The sequence below is a fragment of the Pelophylax lessonae genome (assembly GCF_965119305.1).
Source record: "Pelophylax lessonae genome assembly, chromosome: 8".
Lineage (NCBI taxonomy): Eukaryota > Metazoa > Chordata > Amphibia > Anura > Ranidae > Pelophylax > Pelophylax lessonae.
The window spans coordinates 177555941-177565389 of NC_138775.1; positions in this window are offsets into that span (position 1 = coordinate 177555941).

Here is a 9449-nt window from a genome sequence, read left to right on the forward strand (position 1 = left end):
ATGAGCACTGGTCTCACTTTGGACATTTTTTTCACTATTCAAAATTTTCACTATATACTTCTTTTAATTTCTTTGTCACCATTTTTGGATATAATTCACTATAGAATTTTATATATTAGCATTTTGCATTAAGGTATACTTCACCTATTTATTATTCATTTAGATTTTGTATGGTCACATCTGTGTTGGATAGCATGCTTTAATGTATTTCTAATATTTATTCCTACAAAAGTCTATCAGGTATTCCGTATATTTATACCCCCTTTATATCGGTTTAGAGCAGTGTTTCTCAACCTTTTTTCAGTCGAGGCACACCCCCAAATTATGGACAGTCTCGAGGCACCCTTTAAAATTATGGACAGTCTTGAGTCACCCCATCCTAAAATGTAAAAAATATTTTAATAGTTTTACATAATGCAGCAACATACACACAGTTAGGATGCCCAATGTTAGAGGTACAAGTTGGTACTGACTAGTATTCCAATGTTTCTCTTTTTCCCCATTTTTTTCTATCGCTCAGCTAATGTGACCCCAAAACCTATGGAGAGAAGCAGGGGAGGGTCAAACAAGCATGCTACGCAGGCAACTGACATCCTCCTTATCAACTGATTCGTCGTTAGCAGGTCGGCAGCTAGAGGGTCGTAATGGTGCACAATGAAAACCTATAACTTTAAGTAAATAAAAGTCTGGCTTCATCCACCCACTGACTTGTATACAATTTTTGGGAAATTTTTGGGGCATTTTGCTGAGGCACCCCCGAGGAAACCTCAAGGCACACTAGGGTGCCTGGGCACCCTGGTTGAAAAAGGCTGGTTTAGAGTATTATTTCATATCATCTCATCCACGTATACTTTATTCTGGCATACCACAAGCCACACTGTAATTTGATACATTATACTCACATTTGTGGTTCCTTTCACCGCACCTTAGTGTACTTTATTTATTTTGCACTTTACACTATATACGGCTCGTTTACCACTTGGGAGAGTCACCTCCTTTTTCCTTTTACAGTGCATTACAAATTATTCAGTGTATCATCTGGTACTCAGCACATCTGCACCTTAATTACCTCCCAATATATCTTTTCAACTAGGCAGCGCCATTTCCCTACTCTTCTCTCATTCACTTTATAGCTTTTCGCTATAGTTCAGGGAGGCTGCAGCCTATTTTTAGTAATTATTAATTTTAATATTTATTCATCCCATCCACTTCTATTCAAATAGTCCACAAGCGCGGAGTTTACCTAATCAAAAATAGGAATGTAAACAGTATTGCAAGCTGAGGGATGAGTGTTAGTGTACACCTGGGTAGAAAGAGGGTGAAGTATTTTATTTTGAGGTGGAGCTAAAGAGTGCACTTACTCTTTAAATACATTATTACATATTTATAGTAAGTACCCAATAACTTGCCCTTAGAAAGCCAAATATGCTTAGTCAGGTTTTCTAGAAAACTCTTCTCTGCATCCTCAGATCTCATTCTGCAGTTTTCTTATCTGCAGCACTGTCTCTCCTCCAGCTATGTTCTCTCTGGCTATAGTTTTTCTCCTGAAAAACTCTAAAGAATTATTAAAACGTAATTCTACATTTTGCCTTACTCCTGTCCTAGTCCTGGTTCTTCTTTACTGTAGCTCATTCATAACTCTTGCAAGCATCTTTGGGGCAGTGTAAGTTGTTCTTGTAATCAGCATTTTGTGATTGTATCTTTCCACCTATGTGGAGTTACCTGTGCAATTTTTATAAAGTCAGTACATTTACAGCGGTATGTGTCTGCATGTAAAGATTTGCAAAATGTTATCAAGGTTTGAAGTTTTGTGAGAGAATCACTAATATAGTCATCATTTCTGGTGTTGCCATGTTGTGTATATCTCTACATGAAAAGTTTACAGTACACTTTAATGTTCTCAGTAAATTAGTTAAAGGGTAGTGTTATTTTTGAAGAACTTATGGAAGCATTATAATACATTACACAATTTTTAAAGAGAAAATTAAAGGATTTATCAAATTCTGTGTTTCTGTGAATGTCCATGATTTGCTTCAGACACGTCAAGGTTGCAAAGAAAAGCGACTGGATTCTGGGGGAAAAAAAAATATCCTTAAAAAAAGCCCTTTTTTAAACGCATTTTGATTTTAAAACAATCTAGAAAAAAAGTGTGCAAAATAAATTCGTATATATAAAAAATGTGTACTATAAATTTGCATTTAATGTCTTCTAAAGAGAATGTATATTGATTTTGTATATATTTTATTTTATTTATTATGATCAGAAATAAGAAAATAATTTATTGAAAATTATTTTTTTTCGATTATATGAAAATAAAATATTGTGTATGATTATTATGTTGTCTTATTATTAGCCAAGGGGTGGAGGTTTAGGCTCCTTTTCATGTATTTTCCTGTTTCTCTTTACCATCCCTTGTAAAAAGCCTGTTTGCAGAGCTCATCAAAGCAAGTTGAAATTTACACATATATATATAGGATAATTTAATTGTGCAAACTTCAATTGTCTAATCATGCGTAGATGAAATACACAGAAAAAAGGGAGAAAAGAGAAAAGGGCATCGAGCTATAAAAAAGAAATCTGAAAATCCAAACAAAATGAACTTGCCCATTGTTAATAACAGAGGGTCTTGTCCCACTCAAAGTTCAACCCCTTATGAATATGCATGTCTACCTTGAATATCCAATCAATCACTCATTTATTTAAAAGAGAGTAGCAATCACCTGCCCCAACTGGACACTCAACACTTTTAAAATTTGGACCCTGAAAGAGTTCACGTTTTACCCATGTGGTTTCACAAAGTGTTTAGTTACATAGTTGTTCTTACGTGTCCTAATATTGGAAAGGTGATCTTTCACACTGTCGCCCAGTCGTCTGGATGTTCTGCCTACATTATGTTTTCCACATATCTCACAATAAATAGGATATATCACAAATTATGTTTGGAAGTTTACCAATTGCCTAAGCTTAAAATTACTACCATTAGAGTAGGATTAGAACGCAGAGAAATGCACAGCAGGAGCACACTTAAACATACAAACTGTATTCAACCATGTATTCTTACATCTTTTTAAAGGTTTTACCCCCTTAATGACCAGGCCATTTTTTTGCAATTTGGCACTGCGTGACCTTAACTGGTAATTGCACAGTCATCCAATACCCTTAAGCTATTTGCTGAGAGGCATGTTGAGTATTTTGCAGATCTTGCTTTTGTCACAAAGTTTTGAAAAATTTAAAAAAGGAAAACAAAATACATTTTTCTTTCCTTTCTTAATTTTCGTAAACAAATGAGAGCTGCAAAATACTCACCATGCCTCTTAGCAAATACCTTGTGGTATCTACTTTCCAAAAAGGGGTAATTTGGGGGGATTTTGTGCTGTTTTGACATTTCATGGCCTCCGAAACTGTGATAGGTAGTGAGGAGTGAAATCAACAATTTACACCCTTAGAAAGCCTGAAGGCGGTGATTGGTTTGCGGGGTCCTGTACGGGGCTAGACTGCCAAAAAGTCTCACACATGTGGTATCCCCATACTCAGGAGAAGCAGCAGAATGTATTTTGGGGTGTCATTCTATATATACCCATGGCATATGTGAGCAATATATTATTGAGTGAGAACTTTGTGTAAAAAAAAAAAATTTAATTTTCACGAAACTTGTGGCAAAATTTAAAATATTCCATGGATTTAACATGCCTCTCTGCAAAAAGCTTGGGGTGTCTACTTTCCAAAAAGGGGTCATTCGGGGATTGTTTGAACCGTCCTGACATTTTATGCCCAATATTAGAAGCTTATGCCATACATCAACCACTTGAAGACCAAGCCTTTTCTGACACTTTTTGTTTACATGACAAAATTATTATTTTTTACTAGAAAATTACTTTGAACCTCCAAACATTATATATCTTTTTAAAGCAGAACAGAACAAAATGGTGGGTGTTGCAATTTTTTTATGTCTCACAGTATTTGCGCAAAGATTTTCCAAACGCAATTTTTGGGGAAAAAAAAACACTTTTTTTAAAAAATGTAATGCACAAATACACTATATATTGCCCAATTGTTTGGACAAATATAAAAGATGATCTCATGCTGAATACATAGATAACAAACATGACATGCTTTAAACTTTGCACGCCCGTGCAGCGGCGTCAAACTACGTACATTTTCAAAAGCCTTTAAAAGCCTTTGTGGATTACCACTTTAGATGTACAGAGGAGGGCTACTGCAAGATTCACTGCCTTCGATCTGACATTTGCGGCAATACCTCACATGCATGCTGCAATTGCTGTTTACATATGACACCAGACTGATGCTTGTGTTTGCCTTTGCGCTCAAACATAGGGGGACAAGGGTGCTCAAACTTTTTTTTATTATTATTATTTATTTTGCTTTTTTATTTTATTTTGACAACTTCCCTTTCCCTTTTTTTTTTTTTTTTTAACATTTTTATTGTTATTACAATATCCTCTATGATAGCAATAAGTAGTGTCAAGTACTCTTTTTAAAAATGGGGTATATTATACTCTAGATCTCTCCTCTGCCCTTAAAGCATCTGACCACACCAAGATTGGTGTGATAAGATGCTTTCCCACATTCCCAATGGTGCTGTTTATATCTGGAGAAACCAAAGTCATGAAATGCTCTTAGATACAGGTATCTTAAGACTTAGGCCATAGATATGATTGGAGCCATTATAATGTCCAATCAGCTCTATAGTCAGCTGACGGAATCACCTGCTGCAGTCTCGGGTTACCCAGCGGGACAGGAGAGCCGGAGAAAACCATGGAAGGTGGCTAGAGGGGTCCCTTCCCACCGATTGTAAAAGCAGTTTAGTGGCTAATAAGCCACTAGACTTGTAACTCACATTTAACTTTTTGTATCCCATTATGGACCAACCTTTGTGCTACATCAGTCCTGTAATAATTTCTGGCAGCTTAGTTCAGTATTTAACCCTTGGGGCACCAAAGCCCCAAGTGTATAAATCCACCATTAGTATTTTTTATTTTCAATAATTTCTATTAGGTTTTCTAAGAAGTTAAAATAACATATGATTGTGGGCGCAGTCGCTGGTGCAATAAGGCATAAAATATAGTTTGGTTCACAGTAGCTACATACGTTTAGTGAAGAATAAAGGAACAAAACAGGTGACATGTATGAAAAACTATGTGCATAGGTTTTAAAGGAGCCAAAAGTAATACAGAAGAGGTGAATATGTGGTCATTTATGAGAAATTGCAAGAGTGGGTGAGTTAGATGCAATATACATGTCAATAGAATCAGATATCAACAGGAGTAAGGAACTTAAAAGGTGTATCGTGTAATGTGTATGCAGCTTTTGCTTATGTATACCATTCAAACCATGGTTTCCAGTTCTTTTCAAAGGAAGCGTATGAGGTGGATCTAAGGGCTAGGAGTTTTTCATACTGGAAATTGTGTTTTACTTGAGTTAGTACCTCCGAGGGGTTCAGGGTGAGATTGCTTCTCCAGTGTCTGGCTATGACCAGTTTAGCTGAAGTTAGGATATATGAAACCATAGTTCTGAATTCAGGAGGATAGAGTTCAATACCAATTAGTAAAATTGCTAGGGGTCAGGTTGAGTTATTATACCAGTAATGCCCACCATGATACTGAACTGTTTTTTCCAGTAGCTAGTAAGGTTTTTAAAAAAACTTTAAAGAAGGGTACCCGGATGGCCACAGTCTCTCCAGCAAAGCAGGGACTGGGAGGGGCAGAATTTTGCTAGTTGGAATGGGGTTCTGTGCCACTGGGCTATTCATTTTTGAGAAGTTTCCCTGTGGTTGACACAGTGGGAGGTCTTGTAGGTATATCTAAGTGCTAGGGACCATTGTTGCAATGACAATTCCTTCCTTAGGTCAGATTTCCATGCTAGCATGGGTGGAGTTTTAATTAGAGGATGTATTTTTTTTGTAAGGTGGTATACAGTAGGGATATGCCTTTGTTCAAAATGGTGGCTTTGGTGAAGAAGTTCCATGCTTGAGAGTTGATAGAGATCTTAGATGGAGGGTGTTTTTTTAGAAAGGGTGAAGGAGGCTGATTTGGGGAGGTCATATTGTGAGGCCATTAATGTGAATGGTTTAGGCGAATCTTTCAACATTAGGTCTTCAATCCAAGAGATACCCATCTCCATTAATTGTCTAACTGAGAAGCTTGGTATTTTTCATTTTTAACGAGGACTTTATCAAAGTCTCTCTTAGGGGGGCAGTCTAAGGGCATAAATCCCCTTTATCTTCATCCCTTCTGGACTTCCTTCATTAACTTTTCGAAAATGTTTCACTAGAGGTTTTTCTGGGTCCTTTTCTTTCATCTCCCTCATATGCTCACCTATCTCCCTCATATGCTCACCTAACGAGCTCACAACTGTCTCTTGGTTTTACCAATATAGAATTTGTTTCAAGAGCAGGTGAGCATATAGATGACCCTAGCTGTAGAGCAGTTGATCAGTTCCTTTATTGTATATTCCTTTATGTTTTCAGAGTCCATGAAAGTTGCTGTACGGTCCACATATGGACATATTTGACATTTACCACAGGGAAACATCCCTTTTGACCTGGGATTTTTTGTTAGTCAGTGGTCAGCAGGTGTTTTCATGAACTCTGATTGGATCAACATATCACCCAAATTTGGTGCCTGACCGGCTGTCATCTTGGGGGTATTTCCTACATATTTAGCTATAGTTGGGTTATTTAGCAAAATTCCCCAATGTTTTTGCAAAACCCTTCGCACTTTGTCCCATTGGGCCAAACTGGGTGATATGTCGGACATGATCTTGTGTCCTATCTCTCTGCTTTACAATTCCTTTGTTCTGAAGTAGTTCATTACGTTTACGTCCTGCGGCTTTTTGTTTGGCCCTACGTAGTTGTCTATGGGAATAACCGCATTCGCAGAATCTAGAATACAGTTCCTTTTCTTTCTGTTTATAATCTTATTGTTTTGTACAAATACATTTAAAACATAAAAATGTAATTGGGAATCCCATTTTTAAGCCATTGTGGATGGTGACTATCTGCACTTAGAAGAGTGTTTGCCCCCCGTCAATTTATAGGGGTAATGAGGGTACCATTCTTCATGGAGATCAGTAGATCTAAGAAAGGAAGTTGTAACTTGTCAAAAGAATAGGTTAAACAGATGTTTTTGACTACATTTGTTAAGTCCTTCGATAAACAAATGTAATGTATCAACGTCACTTTTCCATAAGACCAACACGTCATCAATGTACCTCAGCCAGGTATTGACATGGCTGAGGTACATTGGTGAGGTGTAAACGTCACATTCTTCCCATATTCCTAGATGGAGGCATGCGTAGGCAGGTGCCCATGGTGCCCCCATCGAGGTTCCTTTAATCTGCTGATAGTTTCGACCTGCAAATTGGAAGAAATTATTCTCCAAAGTAGACGACAGCAGATCTAAGAGGAATTCATTTTGTGGGCCCATTTCTGGGAAGTGATGCTCCAGGAAGAATTCTATGGTATGCAGTCCACAGGAATGTGAGCTGTGTACAAGGACTCCACATCTATCCCAACCAGCCACGGAATTTCAGATTATCAATTTTTTGTAGCACATCCTGAGTATCTTTCAAGTATGACCTTAATTCCATGACCATATCTTTCAGGAGGAGATCAAGATCTACCTATCCGCTCCAAAAATCCCCTCACAACAAAGACTATCTCCCTGGTGGTTTATCTGGGTTTTTATATATTTTGGGAATTATATAAAAGGTAGGGATAGTAAAGTCAGTCACCTTTAAATAATCAAATTCACGGTTTGTCAATAGGCCTGCCTCTTTAGCTAACTCCAATTTTTCATTGAAGAAATTGACTATTACAGGGAATGGATTATGTTCTAACTGCTGATAAGTAGTTTCATCCCTAAGTTGTCTTCTAACTTCACTTTCATAATCAGTTTCATTGAGTAGAACCACATTTCCCCTCTTGTCACTTTTATTACATTTTCAGCTTCTTTTAGTTCTTTCAAAGCCTGTCGTTCGTCTCTAGTTAAGTTGTCCTTAGCACCCCTGGTCCAATCAGTTGATTTAAGGCCCATTTGAACCATATCGAGGAAAAGGCTCAGCCATTTATTTTTACCAAATTGTGGCATTTTTGTTGACCTCAATTTTAAATTTGCCTGTCTCCTCCAGATGGTGGGAGGGGTTTCTTCCTCATCATTTTCTTCTAATAGTGAGATTATGGCATCGAACGTCAATCTATCCTCTTCTTCAATTATTTGGTTACACTGTTGGGGTTGCTCTTCTTGATTATATACTGTTTTTAGGAAATTCTTATGTAGAAATAATATGATGTCTTTATACACCATATATTTGTCTATATTATCTGTAGGTATTTCTGTAGTAGTCATAAGTGTCTAGTTGTCAACTGGAAGTTAGAGAGGTTTATAACTTTATTGTCTTGTTTAATGGTTGAGTTTACTTCTTTGTTTTTGAGCCCTTGTCTTCCTGTCTGTGATTCCTCTGTCTTTCCATTTCCCCTTCCCTTTTATCGGAGGGCTACTGTTTCTTTTGGATTTTCCCGGTGGCCCTTCAGTCCCTCTGGATGTGGACCTCTGTCCCCTTTTGCTAGATCTACTTCATCCTTGGCGTACTGTAAACCTCTGCAGCAATGCTGGTAGCACTCATATGTCTATTTCCCAAAGACAACCTCTAGATATGATGCTGAGCATGTGCACTCAACTTCTTTGATGGACCATGGCGAGGCCTTTTCTGTGTAGAACCTGTCCTGGTCTTGGCCACCATGCTGCAGCTCAGTTTCAGGGTCTTGGCAATCTTCTTGTAGTCTAGGCTATCTTCATGTAGAGCAACAATTATTTTTTTCAGATCCTCAGAGAGTTCTTTGCCATGAGGTGCCGTATTGAACTCCCAGTGACCAATGTGGGAGAGTGAGTGAGATAACACCAAATTAAACAAATCTGATCCCCATTCAGACCTAGCGACACTAACGAGTCACATAACACTGGGGAGGGAATTAGGCTAATTGGGCCCAATTTGGAAATTTTCCCTTAGGGGTGTACTCACTTTTGTTGCCAGTGGTTTAGACAATTAAGGCTGTGTGTTGAGTTATTTTTAGGGGACAGGAAATTTACACTGTTATACAAGCTGTACACTACTTTACTTTATATTGTAGCAAAGTGTCATTTCTTTAGTGTTGTCACATGGAAAGATATAATAAAATATTTACAAAAATGTAAGGGATGTACTCACTTTTGTGAGATACTGTATATATATATATATATATATATATATATATATATATAAATATATACTGGGTACTGAAAAAATAATACTTATCCCAAAAAGGGAAAATATACTGCTCAATGTTTTGAGCCCATTTGTATGACTACAATAAGAGTTTAATTCACAAAGGAGATGACAAAATTCTGAAGATTAAAGCCATTTCTTGCATTTTGAAAATAAAATGGGAGCCA